Source organism: Acromyrmex echinatior, chromosome 1 (assembly GCF_024713525.1).
Source record: "Acromyrmex echinatior isolate Ae372 chromosome 1, ASM2471352v2, whole genome shotgun sequence".
Taxonomy (NCBI): domain Eukaryota; kingdom Metazoa; phylum Arthropoda; class Insecta; order Hymenoptera; family Formicidae; genus Acromyrmex; species Acromyrmex echinatior.
This window is the reverse complement of record NC_141852.1, coordinates 22656807-22679259: the sequence shown is the minus strand read 5'-3', so window position 1 is coordinate 22679259 and position 22453 is coordinate 22656807. Positions and strand designations below refer to the sequence as shown.

The 22453-nt window shown below is 33.1% G+C and overlaps 1 protein-coding gene across 7 annotated transcripts in view; it reads right to left on the bottom strand.

Moving 5' to 3' along the window:
* The window catches only part of tinc (transmembrane protein tincar), a 147064-nt gene that overhangs the window by 71866 nt on the left and 52745 nt on the right, over positions 1-22453 (bottom strand). For 5 of the 7 annotated variants that reach the window (XM_087410345.1, XM_087410315.1, XM_087410337.1 and 2 more), the window contains exon 3: positions 5447-5491. The exons of the other annotated variants lie outside the window; for them this stretch is intronic. The gene's annotated coding sequence lies outside the window, so the exon portion shown is untranslated. The remainder of the gene's footprint in view (positions 1-5446; positions 5492-22453) is intronic. 7 annotated transcript variants of the gene reach the window in all.

The following is a 22453-nucleotide window of genomic DNA, read 5'->3' as shown; positions in this document are numbered from 1 at the left end:
GCATAAATTGTAACTATTCGTCTTGCGAATAAAGGAGAAGATTTATGGGTGAAAATTTCTCCTTGTAATAACAAGGCCTTCAAGAACAGGTTTTAGCGCGAACGATATTACATTCTTGAACGCATGCATTTTGATGAGTAAAAGAACGTCACGCGGTGGAATATGTTATTAGAATCGATGTTGCGCCCTAGCCTCGTAAAAAAAAGAAGTTAATGCAATGGAGCTCCGGCTTAGTGGACCCTAATCTCAAGAAAATCGATCTCGAAGACTGAATTGCGAATCCTCTCTACAGGTGACATGCACAAGATAGAAATTCTTCCTATGGAAAGAAATGTCTTAGGTGATGATACGACAGCTAAAAATTCGTTGAAAAATTTTCAAAAATAAAGATACGAATAATATATAAAGATTTTTCAAAATAAATAATTTAAATAAAAGAACGAAAACAAAAGAAATAATATAACGCTACTATTGTGGACATTTTACGCAAATTATATCACATTATTGATCTATCGTGTTATATTACATCTTCTGTTTCATCTACAAGTCACGTTTATTTATCTAAATTGTATTAATAAGCTCTTAATATGTATTTTTAAAAAGTCTAGATTTAAATATCGAGGGTTTGATTAATTTATGTAAATGTTAAACTTTTAAATAGATATTAAAAGATCATCAATACAAGATAGATAAATATAATTCATGGGAATATAAGCTATATTAATACAATATGATGAATTAATATCATGATATAGTTTGCATAAAATATTCAGCATTTAATTAATTTTGATATTAAGCTTCCAATAAATTTAATAATATAATTCTTTTGATATCTACGAACTCGAAGATTTCATTAGCAATAAAAACAATGATTGCTAGTACGTTTGATGTCCAAAGTATATTTTACATTATGAATATATATCTTCTTTGCTCCTTCAAATCCTCCAACTAGATAGCTTAAGAGCCCTCGGAGCTTTCCCCCAATATCGAATCATTATTATATGTTTATTTCATCGTTTATACTCACTTTCCTTCAGCACCATAAAAATAAATATTCTTAGGTATCTTGCAAGAGGCAAGTCATTCCCCTAATCTTAAGAAAATCGATTTCAATGATTGCTTTCAGATTCTTGTACGTAAACGAGTTCCTATTGTTTTTATCTGCTTTTTAAAATTACAGAAAATTATTGTTACATAAATCAAATAAGAAATGTTATTATAATATCAATTAAACATGTCTTAAATATATATATGTTTAAAAAAAAAACAATAAATTTACTTAAAAGCTGCCATTAATAATAATATTTATATGTATACTACTATTATGAAAGGTCATCACTTTCTTTTTATATTCTACTTAAATATATTTTTTTATAAATATTTCGTGATAATAAGATTTAATACTTACACATTTTTCAAAGATAAATATAAAGAATGTTTCTGTTAAAAACTTTTGTAGTCAACAAAAGTGATTAGAAAATATAAATTATACTAAAATCATTAATTAAAATTAAATGCTCTTTTGATTTATGTTATACGCTGTATATAGTTTGTGTGGTTTACGCGATGTACGTACTTGTGACGTTAACTCTAAAATCTAGAGACTGTCGCATTGCTCGATAGCATTCGCCGACTCTGCTGGGAGTCGTTAGAATAAATGCGACTAGCTATTTTGCGAGAACCGTGTCGTTCCCCTAGGCGGAAGGAAATCGATTTCTTCGATGGTGAGAGAAAAGATGAGGGAGAGTAGATGGAGTGAATAGAGGGGTTCTCTACTTCGCGGATCGCCAACCGGAAAGATGGGTCCTTCTCTTTGGGGTGGATAAGACGCTCTTACTAGCCCTAGCCGCTTGTTTCCGCGGAAACTATACGGAGGGTTGGCAGATCAACCGATCTTGCCTGCATCTTATTTTTCGCTCATATAATAGCGCATCTGCGCCGGTGATATTTTTCACATCGCAGGACATATCCGACAATATTGGATGTCATAACTACGGAAGCGATTCACGTTCGAGCGTGCACAGAATAGAAAGTAAGCCCCATTCTCTCTTTTTTGTCACCTAGAAAAATCTAAACATTCGCAATACGCCTGGTTATAGTCTGCAAATTACCGGCAGAGAGTAAATCTCAAGAGGAGAATTATGTTTAGATTGGATGCAATATCAACGTCTCGTCGTATCTACATCTTTCCATTTAGAATATCTTGAATAAATATCTGATAAAAACAGATTGCATAACGCATTAACGAAGGGGACGTTCGTGAGAAAGGAACACTTGATATCTCTCCAAATGGTAAATCCAATCTGTAGATACGCTTGATTAAAAGTACAGCAGAGAGAGAGAGAGAGAGAGAGAAAGAGAGAGAGAGAGAGAAAGAGAGAGAGAAATCATTATTTAGAATTGTACTCATTGTTAGTAATTATTGTTGGTATTACGTGCCTGTACATATTTTTTGTATCTTTACGATAACTTAGTAAATTATATTCTGTAAACGAATTTCAGTTCGTATTGTTGTTTTAGCAAAATTCTTAACAGCAATAATCTGTTATGTAATTTAATATTCGAGCAATTTGACGAAACAATAAGCGTATCGGGAAATTCTTTCCTTATTTTTTTTTTAATCGAGAAAAGTATTAGCTCGCGAATAAGGCGTATTATTACTGAAGAGAGCAGTCTTCACAATTCAATAATCCGCCTCAGGCACCGTCTTACGTTAGATTAAAGAAGCAAATGTTTCGCGACTGCTGCTGCCATATTCCTACTCTGAGCATTAGGTCTGCTTGTCTTACATTCTCAAGGGAATAGCAGGAATCTTGGATAATGCATACGACCCTTCTGCCATTTTTACAGATTCTTAACTCGAAAGAAAATAATGTTTGTCTCAAAAAAAAAAAGAAATGACGTTTAACGTATTAAAAGATCGTAAATTATTTCGATTGTAATGTGCAAAAACTGTTACTCTCCGAATATGAATAAATATGTTATCCATGACTTAATAAAAAACAGAGAATTTTGTTAACAATGAATTAACATTAATCACAAATTCCCAAGAAAATAAATTCTAAATATATCAAGAAATAAAATAGGCTTACATCTAATTTCAATTAGTTCACAACAAATACCTATATGATTAGTTTATTACTGAGATTTAATTTCATGAAGAATATAAAATGCGAGGTAAAATGCGTGTACTTAAAAAATCGTCATTGTCAAAATAATCGTCTTGGTTATTTTTAACATTTTAACATTACATGAACATTTTTTAGAACATGGAAAAATGTTGTATGCCATCTTTCACTAACAGAAACAAATGATTTATTAATTATTAATTATTATTTATTTATTATTAATTATCATTCTATAATTATTTTTATATAGATATTTTTTCTAGAAGGTCGATCTACTTGTTGTAATGTCGTCGTTATCTTAAGAGACAAAAGCAGCATGTAACCTAAGCACGTACGCCGTACGCATTAAGAAATATGTAATTGCGTCTTTCGAGATAGTTGAAAGCACTGCTAAGAGGTTTCCTGCTTACGTGCTCATGTATATTTACATCGGGTCGCAAACTAATAGACAAAGTTTGGTCACCTCTTCTTGTTATATTTCTCACAAAGTTTAATGATGAAAAATCGTCGTCAAGAACGAACATGGTAATATAATGTTAGGAAATATGTTTCCAGATGCATATAAACCGTTCAATTAAATTGGAAAAGATGTATCTTAAAAATCGTATTGCATTTATGTGAATATACTTAAAACTAGAGTATCTGTTAAAACCTTGAATTTACTAGATACTTAAAAAGGAACTAGAATATTTAATTACGTTATTATTTAAAAAATTTTGAAGAATTTATATCCTAAATTTTTAACAAAGCAAACATTAATGAGCTCTTCTGCAGAAACGAAGAACTATTCATCTTTGTAAGAACAACAACGTTTGGATAGGGAAAGCAATTATCTAACCCTGGCTGGGGAAAGAATCGACGTATACAACTGCCACGAGGGAAAAGAAATGGACGAGTAGGGAGAGTAAAACGGATTTGGTCGAAATTAGAACCTCGGAGCCCATTTCGGTTGTGTCGGCAGGTTATGTGCGTGATTCGAAGAAGGAAATCATCCGGATAACTTCAACAACGGATAACTTCAACAACAATGCGATAACTTGGTCGATTGTTGGAAACGGCGTAGTAACTTTTTTCTATCGGAAAAACTGAACGATTTGTCGGAATTTATGGTCTGAATTTATGTGCGGCGAGTTTGAAATATGGTTTAAAAACTACACGAAAAACATGCGGAAAATTTTATAACAGCGTGTAATTCTCTAATTTATAGTATATGTAATATTTATACATTTTTACACTTTTTTAATTGCGAGTGTATATTTATAATATTTACATTAAAAGTCAACTTTGGCTAAAATTTCACGGAGATTTAGATTGTGAATACAATATTATATGTATAATATAATATTAAACAAGAGATATTATTCAATTGTCAAGAATAATAGAATTTAATTGTCAAGATATTATTTTTAATATTTGGAAATTATGACAAATAATGAATAAAATTATTAATTATATATATATATATATGTGTGTACATACATACAGCAAATGAAATATCAAATTCTTCAAGTTGAAAAACATGTTGCGCAAATGAGATAAAAAGGGATGTTTAGAAAGCGATGATCGATAAAGAAAGAGGATGTTCTTCTACAGCGGAAAAAGAACGGAACATCTTGAGATTAATTGAGTTTTCGCGCGGAATAAAAAGCAGTCGCGGATGATGGTGCAGTATCGAGAATAGCGGCGTGCATTAGTACATTAGAGGAGGAAAACGATAGAGAAAAAGAGTGCGGAAAGCGAAGCGAATGAAGCTCGGAGGATCGGGCTCACTCGCGGAGTAGATTAAAAGTTTGCCGAGGAATTTCCCTGGATAAGGGAGGCAATTCAGCACGATCGCGCGCAATCGCGATATCGATTCGAACAACGGATCGGAACGGACGAAGTGAGAAAGGTATGCAATTCAAGCGTGTCTCTGCAACTCGACTGTTCCGCCGGGGTCTGATTCGAGAACTTCCTCGTATTTTCCTAGCGAACGACGATGCTCAGGTTACGAACGATTGCGTCGGTAAATAGCTGCGCCAGGCTATGAGTTAACTCGGTTTCGTCTCTGTATTTTCCAGTGCCTTCCCAGTGCATTGGCTCGTGTGGAGGCTCATACACGAGCCCGAGGCTTGGCCGCGTGTTTGTACGCGGCTCGGATTACAGTTGCGCAACGCATCTATCCATGCAATTTTCATTACCTTCGGTACAGCGGTGTACGATTATCGTGCAGATACTGCCGTACGCAGAAATACACGGAGGCTGTATTTCGTCGACGCGCGACATGCAGAACTCAGACGGAAGGGAAACTGTCTAATTTGTTTGGCTAATAGACTTACCGAGTAGTAAACTGTCTTCGTACGAGGATTGGACACCGAGCGAATCTGAAACGGAGAGAATGAAGTTTTTATTAGATTGGAAGGGAACACGCCCGGCCATTTCGCAGACTTGAAGGATACCCGGGAAATATTTGGTTCTCCAAAGGGAGTAATTTCATAAATGGCCTTCCGGTACAAAGTTATCTTATCATCAAATATTAACTGTACATTTTGGTTTATCACACGGCCGATATATGTTTTCCTAATTCTAATAGAATATTACGCTCGCGTTTTGCTGGGTCGAGTGTAAATGTATTCATAAATGCATAGAGAATGCTGTACTATAGTTATATCAAAACTCAAGGCACCACAGCAGGTTGATTGCTACGTCGTGTGTTAGGTATGATATACCAGCACATCACTCGCAATCAGTTTAAAGTACCTTGTTCCGCGGTCTCAGAACTTGCAAACTCACGAATAAGGCTGATACATACGCGCAACATCTGTGAAATGAAGGCGGGAAAATTGAGCAAGACAACTCCGGCCTGTGGGTGGTGGAGTTATTGATCTTATAATAAGTTAAGTACAAGACAGAAATGAAAGGCTCTTGCCAATCTATCTTTATACGTTGATACGAAAAGGAAATATAAGGAGAAGATTACTGAGGAAAATAGTTCAAGTTTTTATTCGGATGTCCTTTTCTTTTATTCAAAACCGAATTCTATTAATTAGTGTAGTAATATTAGTTTATGTAGGACAAACATATTAATATATAAAATATGATATTTATTTTTAACTTATAATTTTAAGATTATTGTTCTATGTGATGTTATATTATATAAATATTATTTTAAAAAATTATACAAGATTTCAGATATTGTGATACAACTGGAAAGAGGAGATTATTGATGATTCTACGTGAAGAAATAGATTGAGAATGTAGAATAAAATTTTTTCACACAAGATTTGTTTTCGGGAAAATTGACTTTAAATATTTGTTAGGTATTTATGCACTTAATTATTAGCGAATTCAATTGGGCACGTAATAATACGCATTAATGCATTAACACTGTCATACATTGATTTAAACTGAGTGTAAAAATGAGAAGCAAATATTTCGAATTATATGATATACATATTTTATTTGACACAATAAAATGTATTGAAATGTATTTTATATGATTCAACTCATTTCTATATTTATATTAAATACACACATCTCTGCATTAATTTGTGTATTTTAATATACACTAGTCAACTAGTGTGTATTGAGTGTGTCCAATTGAATTCGCTGTATATCTCGACAAATCTTGTTATAGACTATTATTTCTATTCATGTTAGTGTTTATTGTATTGGATATAATCGAGAATATAATATACAAGAAAATAGGATATTCACGCACGATAAATTTTATTACTTTATAAATTGTTAAAAATATTACTCAAAAATTGTCCAATAAAAAAATTTTATTCTGTTTTCTTTATTTATTTTTTCATGTAGACTGATCCTCTTCCCGATTGTACTACGATTTTCGAAAATCCCGTATATGTAAATATATGATATAAAAAGAACAGAAACATATTATTTTTTGATCATGCGATTTTATTATATGAAATTACGGTAAATTTCGAGGAAATTTCTAGATATTTCTAGGAATTTCAATATCATAAATTATACAAACAATTTGTTGCATACATTAATTTTGTATAAACTTATTAAGTGTTAACAATCAGTTTAATTTAAATTTTGTTTTAGTTGAAAAATGCTTGATAATTAAATAGATCTTCGTATAGTTTACCGGCAATTATCTTATGTTACACGCAAACTAGTCTCCACACCATCCTAAATTTATCGATCTGGCCCTGTCTCACGACGCAAATACCCGAGAACATTAATTAACCGCCGCGGCGGGCACATCGATCGAGGAAGTCGCTTCTTATCGAGGTTGAAGTTCATGCGGCATCGCGATTATTAGCGGCTGGCCGGCTACACTGTCAACGTTAATCAATTAGTGGCACATCTAGTCTCGTGATTCGTGGATCTTGTACGTGCGGATTACGAGATAATTATGTATTGATTGATAACACTATAAGATATTGCAGAATATTTCTCTGAATATATTTTAACGAAATAAAAGATCGTGTACTATATATTTTATCTTTTACACTTTCAATTTTAAGAGATATTTCTCTAATATCTATGTATCTATATTTTATATCATATTTTCTTGCTAATTACAATTCTTGCAATTTACATCTAGATTGCATCTTGTGGTTATATAATTTATTTGCTTCTCTCTGGTATAATTAGCCAAATTTTCCAATTATGAGAATCAAATTTAGAAGCTGTGGCTTCATCTACATTGTTGGAACAGGAAGAGAAATGGAGAGAAAGAGATAGGAATGGCGGTGTACGGGAATAAGGTATGCAGTCGCGTTGTCGAATTATCCACACGGGCGCATTTCCAAAGTTCCCATTCTGTGATGTCAAAGTAGGCGACGACCAAGCTCCCGTTTAGCTAGAGTGCCCCTCGAAGCGTACATTAACGCGCATCTAATTGTGGCATTATATTTCTATGAGCGGAAAGATACGGCTTTGAATTGTATCTCTCTGTGGAACGTCGAGATGTTTTCCCTTATCACTCGGATAATTTGCGAAAATGTCTACTACTTTCTGAGAAAGAAATCATTAATCTTGACTATCCGAATCAGAAGGATATTTATGTTTCTTCATGGAGAAGAACGTTCGCATTACGCGTTTCCTGAATAGTTGAAATTTCCAATGCGAGAATGTTATTGATGTAAATAAGTTAATTAAGATTAAAGTGGCACATATCTATAAATATACTTTGAAATAAATATCCGAGTACAGAAAAATTAAGGAAATTTTTTTTTCTTTTTTGCGTCTATTCCTGTCAATCCCACAACGTTACATTTACACTTTCCACGATGTTGATATTGCTACCAGTAAGATTACTCTCGCGGGAACATTATGATGGATGATATCCCGAAGGAAACATCGAAGATTATCCATTAATTATATCCGTTTCACTGTATTATTTGTTGCATATTTATTGGATGACGCGAACTTTCTGTCAAGCGCGAAAACGATTCAGACTATAATTACATTGATGGATGAATTCATACAAAACATACAATTATATTTGTAAGATATAAAGAACTGTTTGAATGAAGAAAAAACTTTTTATCTTTCTTTTACAACATTTATCCTTTTCTTATAATTTCTCTTTTATTCTTCTCTTATAATATTTTAATGTGCCCAAAATCTTATGTCATTTCCATATATTAAAATCAAGATACTACCTCTCCTGATTTCTATTGTAATCGAAATCTTAATTTATAACTTGCACAATTAATTAGTTAAAGTTTAGTAAAATTCTCAAAATATCAAGTTGAATAAAACTTGATTTAGTTAAAGTAAATCAAATAAAAGTTAAGTAAAAGCAAATTTAGACGAAATTAGATCTTAATGCTTAATAATAATCATATGCGTAAATTTTTAAATATCTCTTCTAATTATATAAACTGCAGTGCGCCGATTATTGTCAGATTTGAAATAGTTCGTGATTGTGTTTCCAGTTCGATAGTAATCAATACATTTTTTATATACCTATTTAAAAACTTATACATATAAATTTATACATTATTAGACAAAATTTAATCTCAACTATATTTGACTCTTCATTATTTATTTGATTTACTTTAAATAAACCAGGAGGTATGTTCAGTATTCAACTTTAATATTTCGAAAATTTTATCAAACTATATTACATCAATTGCAAGTTATAAATTAAGATTTCGATTAGATAGAAATCTTAATGTAAAATCCTAATAAAATTTTAATCTTTTTTTCGTATTTAATTCTTCTTTACTTTGATTTATTCATATTGTATTCTAGTTTAATTTATATATTGCGCTGTTAGAAATGTTTTTGAATTTCATTAACATTTAATGTACGCTGTTAAAAATTTCATGAAATTTGACGTATTTTTAAGTTACACAATTTGAATTTAATTTCATAACATTACATTAAATTTAATGTATTTATAACTGGAAAGTATATTTATGTACATGTACATGAAATTTAATACATTTTCATAAAATTTGATGAAATTTAATATGTACACGTTCATTACATTTAAATAACTACTGTAACTTAGTTTTCATTACTAATCATTACTTTTAATTCATTCATAACTACGAGCTTCATTTACACGTAAAGGAAGCATTTCTAACAGTGTACTATTAAATATTTTAAAATAGAAAAATTGTACATATTAAAAGATTTTTATATATATTAAATCCTGATTCAATCCTACACAAATAATTAAAAAAAATCCTACCAGCGCACGGTTTTTACGATAGATACCAATTATTCGCATTGAATTTAATTTGCTGTTGCAGAAATGTGGTCCGCTCGATTGTCACAGACAACGCCTGTACTGGTGTAAAGTATCGATAATATCGAGCATTTTTCATGTATCCGCCGCTTTTGTGCAGTACATTCAACGTCGTACAAATAAAAATATCAATATCCTATTAAATTCCATGCATCCCCAGTTGCAATCTCGTTGATTGTACACCGACGCACGTGCGTCGACGGACAGCACACGTGGATCGCTCGAACGGGTTTGACACGTTCGCAGGTCGAGCGAATCTCGTCAGGCTGCCGTTGCATTCGCATTGCTATTTGCGTTTCGCTGAGGGCACACACGCCGTACATCGTTAATTCCCGTACGTTCGTGCCTCCATTTTCGCCTCGTGTTTGGATGGCCGCTCGCGTACACCCAGAATAGCCCGATACGCGGCGACCGTAAATTCGCGCCGAATTATACCGACGCGTAATTTGTGAATTCGTGAAACCGCGACGGCGCCGACGACGCGTGAGATTGACGTCGAAGGACACCGTAGCGAATTCCAAATATGAGCTTTACAAGTTAGACAAGCTGATCTTTGTGTTTTGACGCACGAGCGCTCGCGCGAATACAAATTCTACGAGTTTCAATGTTTCAATGTGCTTCGTAAATGTTTTTCTTTTCTCGTGTCTGTTCGATATGATGTACTACTTCTAGACATTTAGTCTTACCGGAGTTATAATACATTGGATTGGATTGTTTGGTTATAGAAATCAAAAACATATTCGTGTATCCTTACACTTAACGATAAATTGAACTTGTAGAAATTATACATCTTCCGTTCTCTTCGGATAAAATTCTGCAAAGGTAATTCTTTTTCTTTTAAAGTTTACAGAGATAAGTTTCCATGTCCTCCAACCGGTTGTTTTGATATTCACTAGGTAAAATCACCGGTGCAGTCACAACGTATTGTATTGGTAAGTGTACCACGTATATCCGAAGAAACGTCGGAGACGTTACATAAACCGCTTTCCCGCCGACGTAGGTAATTCGCGAGGACGACAAGAGACGGTGAGACAATTTTTCATCTCAGTCACGTTTGCGGGAGTCTGGAGCTTTCGTGGAAAAAAAGACACTCGTGTCTCCGTCAACCGCTTCTCGCGTTCACACGTACACGCGCGAGCGAGCGTTTCGCACGCTCTTATTCTTTCTGACGCCAAACTATAGGTGTAAAAGCGACGTTCTTTCATGGTTGCAAGCACGCCAGTTCTTCCTCGCCAATTCTTGCTCTTTACTTTATGTGCCATGCCAACTGCATTCTCGTCAATTGCAAAAGACAACAAAGGAACAAGCTAGAAGTAGTGAAACAAAAATTGCTTTCACCAATTTCTCTGATTACCGATTTTTGCAATGAAAAGTATAAGATTGCCATGATATAATATAAAATGTAAGAATTTAAAGAATTCTGTAAATGTATACGTATACAAAAAGAAAAGTTTTGTTGAAATATTTAAAAAGCTAAATACGGATCTGTGTGTATGTGAAAATAATTTTTTTGGCTATTTTGCCTATCAAAATAATTATGTAGGATGCTCATACTACTTACAAGAATGTTAAAACTTTTTTGTAGCTCGTTATGCTTGAGTTTCCAATAAAATTATTTTAATCCAACAAAATTATTTTCAGGATAAAATTTTATTTCAGTAAATCGTTTTTTCCATGTTAATAAAGGTTAACTTAAATGCGTTTATTCCGCTTGTAGAACATATGCAGAGTTATTAGAGAATATCGATTATTGAGACCATGAAATGATGTGGAAGATAATTAGCAGTAACCTGCAGTCATACAATCTGTATATATCGTCATTAAACATTATTTCTGTGTAATAAAGTAGTTATGTAGGGGGGGGGGGAGAGAGAGAGAGAGAGAGAGAGAGAGAGAGAGAGAGAGAGACTGTCCAAGTGCAATCGAAATGCACGTCAGTTAAATTCTCGTGGTTTCATCGAAGCGATCCGCACTCGTCGCACTAGAAACGAGTTACCACAGGAAAACTCGACCGCGACTCGTCGAGCTTTCGCTCGGAAAACGCGAATTGGAAGCCGTGTGTCGGCGATAGCTTTCGATCGCAAGAGCATTCAGCGCACCGATCTATTTTCGATTAATCGAACAGCAGCACGCGCGCGTTCTTCGCTTTCTGCCAACGGGAGAGCACCCGGTAATGGAATTGTCAAGTAAACGCGCACTGCGAGACCGATTCTCCAGAAAGCGAGACACATCCGGGGGAAAAATGTACTTGAAGCGGTAGGGAGGCAATATCGACGAGCCGACGTGCGCCAGTTTCCATTTGACAGACGAAATATGAATGAAAATAGCATAACGTCCTTTGTAATGTCTATAGTTTATTATGATGTGTGCGTTTATTCAAATATCAACACGCATTTCTTTCTCTATTCCTTCATTCGTAACGCACAATTTTTTTATGTTTTTCTAAGATAATTATATTTCAAATAAATAAAGAAGAATCAAGTACGCTTGAAGATTATCGATAAGATTTTTGTGTCTATATAATAAATAATTAATATATCCGCATGTATAAATTTTGAAATACATCTTCCAATTATATAAACTGCGCGCCAATTATTGTCGGATTAAAAAAAACTCAATCATAAAATCAATAAATTGAGGCTAAAATAATAACATCACAAATTAAATTGACCGACAATTTAATAATGATGCTAAAAAACATCTCAGAACACTGAGAAGAACTTGTTGAAAAATATTATCCAAGCTATAATTATATTCTTTACTGCAAAAATTATGTGATATTAAGAATCTGAAAAAGAGAAGATTTCTTAATTTGCGTTTATTTGGAACACTGCGACTAAAAATAATTGTTGCAGTTAAAATAAAATATAGACATTTGCGCGATTACATCTACGTAAACAAAATGGAAATTCAACAATGGTAGGAAAGATCTAACAACTTTTACTTCAAATAACTAAAATTTTTGATATTTCATGTTTCAGCATAGAAATGATGTCTTGCTGGATCATTTGCACATATTTACAAATAACGTAATTTTATAAATTAAGAAAATTGCCGATCATAATGTATTGTTATAAATTCAGTTATTTGTATGTCGATAAAATTTTAGTTATACAAAAGAAAAAAAAGAATATGAACAATTTTTGATTTGTTAATATTAATTTATTACAAACTAATAAGAAATCTTTTTTCAATTTAATATCAATTCTGTTTTTATATTTATATTTTGTTTTTCAATATAAAGGAAAAATTTTCCAAAATAATTCCATTTTAATTCTTCTCTCTTTTCTTCCAGAATTAATTACATTTGCAAGGTCTTACATATTATTATCCCATTTCATTAAATATAAATTCAACTCTATAAACGTGAGGTATCGAATGAGATTTAAATGCCGCCAGCTAAAGATTAATTTCATTATAATTAATATTACAATTACGTTATATTAATGACATTGCATTCATGCTGAAAATGAGTTGACTAAATATTATTGTTGATATTATGAGTAACGTAATTTCGTTTATACATTTGTGTAAGTACTGTAAGTTATGTATGGTTCGTTTCATATCGTTATGCAATATTGAGTAACTTGATTCGCCGTACTCCAGCAAATTTTAATTATAATTATACTTTCGTGATTTCAAAAAAACAACGTAAAAAATGTTAAAAATGTTAGTTTTAATTTCCTATTGTATTTTCATTAGTCTGATACTGATGTATTTAATGTATCTTTCATTAGATACTAATTTGAGTGCTTCTGTGCATAACATTGACTTCTTTGAATATTTCAGAAGTTTCTACACATTTCGAGTCATATTTATCAAATGTAAACTCTCTCGATATTTTCGGAATAGTGAATACACGAAGAGATTGTTTCTTCTTACGCAAAGTATTTTTATACAGTCAATCGAGTTGCTTTCGTGAACGATATTGAATCGTATATTGAATCACATATCTCTTGATACGCTTGTTTCGCTAAATGTATTGAACAAATTTTGAAAAAGCACTTTGAGGAAAAAGATATATACATATATATTTTTTTTTAAAGCACAAATAAGCAAATGTAATCGAAAATATACCTTGCATATATGTGCCTTGCATATTTGCAGTGTACGTGCTGCAGAAAATGCGAAAAGCTTTTTAGCCTGGTCATTTTTAGCATAGTTTTGTCGATCGTATACCCGTTTTTACACAGCGTCGAAAGTGATTCGTTTTATCGGTTTTATAACGTGTCGTGTAGCGTCCATTATTCCGTTATTCGTATGTACATTTTGAAACATGCCGGGTGTGTTACATGTTATCGATGTCACATATCGTGGAGCACTCGATATTTGGCACATTGTTGAATGTGTACATAAACAAAAGGCGTCTGTTAATAAATAATAATCAAATACGATACAGATTTTATACAATAAATTATTTCAAAGGATATATTATTATATATAATAAAACCTCTTCAAAGTAGATAATTCATTTCCTTTACGTCAAAAATGATATGGTTAAAAAAATTAAATTTTTCAAAAAAGAGGAAAACTATTTTTCAACTTAACTTTAATAGACAATTATTAAGTATAATCTCTTTGATAACCTCAAGAACGACACAAGTGCCATTTAGTGAACAAACTAAAGTTAATTAAGTTTTCTTCTGATAATTGATAAAATAAACTTTGTCTAACTCATTTATGATAACAACTAAAAAAATCACATTTTTTTAGTCGTGTCACTTTTTAAGTAACTAAACGAATTATTTTATAATTAAAGAAAATGAAGAATAGAATATTTAAATTTTACATCGCTCGTTTGTTCTAAAAATAAATATTCATACTGGGTGCAAAAAAATGGAGTAACGAATGAGTTACCAAATATTGATCAGTACGACGTCGGTCATTGGCCTCTCTATCTAAACCATGTCTAACATACACGCCTTTATTTACATTTCTAATGCGAACTGTTGTTCAAACATCTGGTATGACTAAGGCGCATTTTATTCGCAGGCTAAGTGACATTTCGCTACCTTGTAAGGAGAAGTGCGGATTGATTTTCTGGAAATGCAAAGTAGGAGCATTACGGAGCTCTTCCTGGTACCGGCGCGAGGCTTCGCAGAACTTGTTCCACTTTTCGTATCGATCGCTGTGGTTGAGCGGTTAGACAATGAAGCCCGAATGGCAGTATCTACGTTGTAACCTGTTTTCCGTAGAAACATTGATTTTCCATCGAACTGCCTAGTATAATGAGCGAAACTAGGCGGCGCAAACGAACTCGTCACACGAAGTTACGCGTAGAGAATTTTTTGCCCGTAGAAACATAATTACGCTTCTCGCAGGTAACATGCGAGAAATATAAACGGCGAACACAGCATTTCGCAACGATTCACACTGTCGACTGTACACATACGAATTGAGATGAATTGTCGGTGCAGACGCCGCCGAGCACACTTTTAGCATCGTAATACTGGTAGAATCATGGATGTCAGACTTTGCAATGTCATCTTGACTGTGTACTCGCGTCGAAGGAAAAAGTTTCAGCCGCTCGACGTGGCCGTATCGTAATGGGAACGGAACATGGAATTTTATGATTGACAGCACTGCAAATGTGCATTTTCGTACGCGCCCCTACAAAACAGATTTCGTCTTCGCGTTGCGAGGCGTTGATGACTTATTGGCAGGTACGTCTGGAACTGTTATTTCCGTTGATAGATCTTCTAGAGACCTTATAACAGAGTCTAGCCATGAGTGATTTTGTCAAAATCCTAGAGAGAGTAACGTATATATATATATATATATATATATATATACTTCTTTCTTCCCTGTGAAAATAAAAATCAGAGCGTAAGTCAAATGTAAGAAAAGAGTGACAGAAGCGTAAACACCTCTTTTACATTTTGTTGTCTCAATTTTCGCCTCCTAGAAGCTTTGTTTACGCGTCTGTCACTTTCCTCTTACATTCAATTTACGCTTTGATTTTTATTTTCGCCAAGTTTGTATTATATATACCTACTATCTCACTTTAGAGATATGTGATCTCCGGATTAATTCACTAAAAATCGATTTTTTGCAAAAAGATCGCTCCAAAATAGCCCTTTTTGTTAAAAAAAAAAGAAACGATCGCTTACAAAAAAACTAATTTAAAATAATCCCTTTTAGTTAAAAAAATCAATTTTTCATGAAATAAATCAGTTTAAAATTGCTATTGTCAGTTCAGAAAATCGATCTTTTAGAAATTGGAACATTCATTCGGAACTTCATCGAAACGTTAACTTGTATTGTCTCACTCTATAACTTTAATTAAGATGATGAAGTGAGACAACGTAAGTTAATGTGAGATAGTATATATACACAGGGAGGAAGTATTTTTCTCTCTTGTAGGATTTTGACAAAATTGTTCATGCCAGACTCTATTATAAAGTCGATACGTCTCAATAGTGATTTTTTTTTTAGCAATAAATACATGAATCCATTGTAAAAATGTATTTTACAAAATACTATAAGACTAATGTAAACAACTCTTAGGAACGGTTCTTGAAGAAGTAAAACAAACAATTTATTAACTGAGAGACTAAAATAAAAGCGGTTGAAATTTTATGCATTTGCACAGTACAGTCATCGTCCTTAAACTTTACGATGCTTACATTTCAATGATGCTGCGATCTCACGCAGCTTTGCACCTGCCGATTCGATACCCTTTACTACATCGTAATTACTCGCGCGTGTAATAAGCAAGTGGAAGAAGACTCGTTTGGTGCGACCAGTTCTTATAACCAGGATTATATTTAGAGCGACAGGTTCAACAGAGGCTTAGCGAAACCAGTATGTCGTTTTCGTCACGTCAACACCCCGTGAATATTCTCTATTTAGTCTGCTTTTCCAGAGAGCACGCACACGCTTCGTGTGGTTAATAATTCCAAGGAAAGCAATGATTGCTGATGCAGGCGGGTTAAAGACCTCATTCAGTTGGTTGCGCGTTCATCAATACGGGGAAATGTCACCATCGATGTGCGTATACTAACATTAATGAATCTTAATACGATACAAGAAAATTCTCGGACACGCAATACACGTTTGAAATCCTTCTGGAATACTTGAGAGGTAATAGTAAACAAAACGTAAAACTGTAACGAGTTAATTTCAAGAGAACTTTTATTAATTCAACTCTGTTGGGCTTATACAAAGAGAAGGTCAAGTATACATGAATTTCAATATGACTTTAAATATATTTATTTATTAATTCATAGATAAGTGGCATACAACATTCAAGTATTCGTGAGGAATTTGCATCGAAAGTTTTGGAATTTTTAATTAAATTGGGAACCGATATTATTATCAAAATATATGTTATAATAATGTTACGATTATAAAATAATAATTTTTCCACTACGTCGCTTAATCATTCACTTTAATGCACATTTTGTAAAAATACTTACATAAGAAAAGGCGAAAAACTTTCGATGCAAGTTTCTCGTGAATACTTAAATATTGCATCACTTGCTCATGGATTAGTAGTAAATAAGTATTAAACATATTTAAAGTTAGGCGAAATCAGTGTGTACATTATTTGGTCCTCTCTTGTTAGTTAGAAAAATATATAATAATGTTAAAAACTAGAAAACTTTTTCTATTAAATTCTTTTGCTAAGAAAAGATTAATATAAATGTTTAAAAATTCATTTTAAAATTAATTTCATGCTATTACAAATATTTAGAAAAAAAGAGAAGACGTGATAATAAAATTAATTAAATATTATTTTCTTAAAATTTATTATATAAAATTGCATCGAATAAAATTAGCATTTCTGCTACTTTTGCTTTTTCTTTATTATAAAATGGCATATTTCTATTGTAAAATAACAGTAAAATGCTCTTTCTCACAAAGCAATTTACTTTAATGTTACATATGTAGCTGCTAAATACGTTGCAAGCAAAAAAAAAGCGCAAGCAACAATGTATTTTTTATACACAATAAGAAAACGGGTCTTCATCTTCTAATAGAAACGAGGGTGCACAAAAGGTAATCACAAAGCGGTATCATAACGAGAGATCGTGGAATAATGTTGGCTAACCCAAAATCATTTCGCGCACGTGTTTCCGTGGCATTGCAACGTGAAACGGAGCCGTTGGAATGCCTGTTTCCTGCTCCGCCCTGCGATGCCGATCGATGCGAGAATGCCGTGAAGCGTAGGAGAGACTGGATACGCCAGCAAAAAAAAAAAAAAGTGGGATGAGTATCTTCCGCATCGGCTAAATATGGAAATGCGCTCCATTTTTAAACGCGTGTGCTATTCCAAGAGACATTGAACTCTCCGATGTTATCATTTATCGATTTGAAGGAACGAGAACTTAAGCTTTAATCGCTAGTAATCCTGGAATTGTTATTCACGCTATTCGTCAGCGTCGAGTCATTTGTAACTGCCATTCTTTTAAATTTATAGTATCTCACGGAAACGATTTTTATACGTGGTTTCGTTTATATCGGCAAGAAAAAAAAATTTATGTGTATTCTTATAAGGAAGAACGGCAAAGTTTTGTGTCAGCTGGGAGGGTGCGCGGTGAGTCATCCCTTAAACTTCCCCCCAGTTCCGTCCTGCGGGCGTTTCTAGGGATAGATTCGATATGCGTTCTCGTATCTTTTCGGTCGCTACAAGCCCCCAAGTGCTTCGAGTCTCGTATATAATCGCGGATGTTATTTCGACGCGACGTGTGGAGAGATGTGTTATCGAGGATATTTGGTGATTACAAAAGAGGGATTGATCGTACTGCGCGTTTTTTCACGCTCCGATGAACTATACGGCTGCTATCATATGGCTGGTATCATACGGTTGTTCATAACTTTACGATATACCAGTGTAAAATGCAAGAGCATCGAGATTAAAAAAAAATTTCAATTCTTTTTCAACAATGTGCGTCGTTAAAGTTTAATTATGATGCTATCCAGCAGTTTCAACTCCTACAGTGCAGTCGAGAATAAAAGCGCACATAACGCTGATTACGTCTTCTCCTCATTTAAAACAACTGTGTTGTCTGTATCAAGTTGCAGAAATTAAAATTAGTTACTTTATGGATAATAGCGTTTTACTTTATTATTTTAAAACACTGTATCGTTTTATTATAACACAATCGAGGAATAGCAGAAATATGAGTTCCATTGGATGCAATTTCATAAAATATCATGAATTTTTAGGGAAATAATATTTAATTAATTTGATTATCACAATGTTCTCTTTTTTTCCCAATGCGTGCAATTGATAAACCAATTTAAAATGAAATTTACATGCAAATATAAAAATAATTTATAAAGAAACAAGAAATTTATGCATAATTTCCCTAAATCTTATTTCATATTTGCAAAATTGTTTGCATAACATCCTATTAAGTTATCGGCCAATTAATTCCGTTGCCCATGCTCGGAAGCTCTGAACCAAGAACTAACTACCCAACACAACAGCTACGATAACTAACAACCAATTATAACTTTAGCATAATAGGTATACTGCCCAATCACTCTTGCCATGTTTGAGCAATTGCAGTCAATGTTGGCTCCAGGTGTGCAGTCATCGCGTTATATGGAAACCAACGACAAGCTTTACGAAATACGGTAAGCTCAGTGTTTCTGCTTAATCGCCGGGAATATGGGATCGTATTAAGGTCGTTTCCCCATATGTGGATTTGCTGCTACAGGAACCGCAAATACTATTTCAAAATATGTAAATGTAGACGAGTTTTCATCCAGATTTCGCAGCGCATATATTTTCACCATTATTTTTATTTAGTAAATATGAATTTTCCGGTTGAAATTCGCAAAGAATAATGAAAATTGGAGAAAATGTTTTACTATTTTATCGTATAAATTGCACATAGAGATCGCAATTGCAAGTGCGACTGTATGTAAAATAACTCTTTAAAAAATGTTTTTACAGACGAAATAGCTCTTTTCTTAAAATTTGTATGCAAAATATTTGAGATTTAAAAGAGATGGGAGACAATGTTGCATTCTGGAAAATCTACCGCGTTGAATTTTTCCACGTAAATATTTCGAACGTGACTAGGAGCGTAATGTAGCGTAGATATAAGATTGCTCCTCGGGGCATATGTTCGCTGCTGCCTCGCCACTGCTAGTGAATTTAGCAGTCACGTATTTATGGTCCAGTCGTATTGGATTGGAGATTCCAAGTCGAGAATGAGAGGCTATTTTCTAGAATTAAGCAGCATCCAACCATTTCCAGGTAACTTTGCGGTCTTCCAGACGGTTTGAAATGGGTACCGTTTTAATGAATATAAACGCAAACGCGTATATACCTTTCCGGCGAGTCAGTTCCGGAATTAAGGACGACCAGACAGTTTGGTTTCATTGACTGACCAGCATCTGCCGCGCAATCAAGCTCTGATAAATCACTGAACGCTTGCCCGGTGAATTCTACAAAAATAATTTGAACAAAACGAGAAAAAAAATGCCCGATAAAGAAATATATAGCAACGACTAAATATATTTCAATTCTGATTAGTTTGCATGTATACAAATCGATTGCAAAAAAATCAATTGTGGTATCGCAAAAAAATAAAAGCACCAAGAAAAAATGGAACAAATGTAATACAATTAAATAAGCAAAGAAAGCTATCGATTAATGTAGGCGTTGCTTGGTGTTTAATATTTTTAAGTGAATTTTTACAAACTTCTAGTTCAAGCAAACTACGCGCTGATTATTTGTTGTATTATTTTTTAAATATAGTCCTAAAATACGTAATATTTATCACAAATTAAATTGACAAGCAATTTAATATTACTAATGTTAATGATCATCCTTATTATAAAGAATTTATTAAATTTGAAAAATAACATCTTTTCTCTCACTCCAAGTGTCTTACCAATTTGAAGCATATAATGAGATTAATTGCAATAAGTATAAATTGTAAAAAATAAAACATTAAAATTAATTTTTGTGTTAATTTTAACGTTTTTGCATGTCTCAAACAGTCTATTATACATCTTTAAATTAAAATTAACGTTTTATTTTTTATAGTATATATATATATATATATATATATATATATATATATATATATATATTGGAGAAACGCTTTTTTTCAGGCAATCTATAAATAAACAATAGTAAATAAAATCGATAGTAATCGATCGAAAAATATAAATGAGCGAAGAAGATCATATTCAATAAAAATTCATACCAAAATATTACTAAATACCATAAGCCCCCGCTTTGATCATTTTCATTTATTGATATTGAATATTTCTCGGTCGATTTCTTTTCACTAATATTTAAAAATATAATAATGATAAAAATAATAATTTTTATTGCACACTGATGCATAAAATTTGCATTTATAAATATATACGTCGTAGATGTACACAAAGAACACCGCGATCTTGAAAAATTTTCATAAGCTATATAAACGCGTGCGACCATATTTTTATGTACCAAAATTTTTACGTCGCAACGCAACGAAGCCGCTCGTTAATTTAGAGCTTCCACCTTTATCGCACTTGTACTTTATGCGCACAGAACGCCGTAGTGGTTTTTCACGATGTACCCAGAGCGGCATGCAGCTTAATGCATTCGACGCGTGCTTTTCCAAGCGAGCCGCACGTTTAAGCGCAACAGCACGATATGAATAAGCGGATTTCACTGTGATGCGCGTGGTTGCACCATGGCCTCGAGCTTTAAACAATTTCTTCTTTCGCGAGCGCTTCGCGAACTGTATGTACTAACCGGGCTTTGGCTGGACAGCGAAACGCAGCGTGAGTTTACTCATTCTATTTTTACGCGCAAACGAGGAGAGTGATTTATGTGGATGATTCGTTGTCGCTTGGACACCATGGAAAGAGAAATGGGCGATGCATTCTTGAAACACATTGAAGACACACTTCTCTTTAGATATTCTCCTGTCGGTCGTAAAATCTTGGAAATATATGCATGCGCATTCGCGTGTGACGAGAGCGTGTGCGGAACAATTTCAAAAAAATGCTTATCTCGAAAAATTCTTAGCGAGGTAATCCGTGCTTCAGATAAAAGGCCATAATCAGGCAAACAGGTGTTTCAATGCAAATTATAGGTGACAAAGGCTAAGCTTCGATGATATCAAACTCTTAGAACTGTTGGTTGTTTAGCATATTTTTTTAACCTCTTTGTTAAATATCTTTAAAACTTGATTTGATTATTTTTGAAACAATAACTTGAATTTTTAGCGATTTTATCTCTATGATAGAAAATTGCTTAAATATCTTTAACCCTTAAACGTTTCACATAGAAGAATACACTGATCTATGACATACTCATATCCGACTCAATTTGATTGCTTATAATTTTCATAAAAATAAATATATAATATTATAAAATTTTGTTTTTTTAATTAAACACCATACATATTAAGGAACATAATGCTATCAAGGAAAAATACATATCTTAAATAATAAAAAAGATAGAGGCAGATAAGACATAGAGGAAGCATTGAAAAAACGTTTACACACTAAAAAAAAACTTGTTCAACAAACTAAACACATTTAATTGTTTGCAGATTTGATTAATTCAATAAATTTTATTTAATCGAATATAACCGTAGTCTGCTTAACAAACTGTTCAATATTAAGCAGATTACGTTAAATT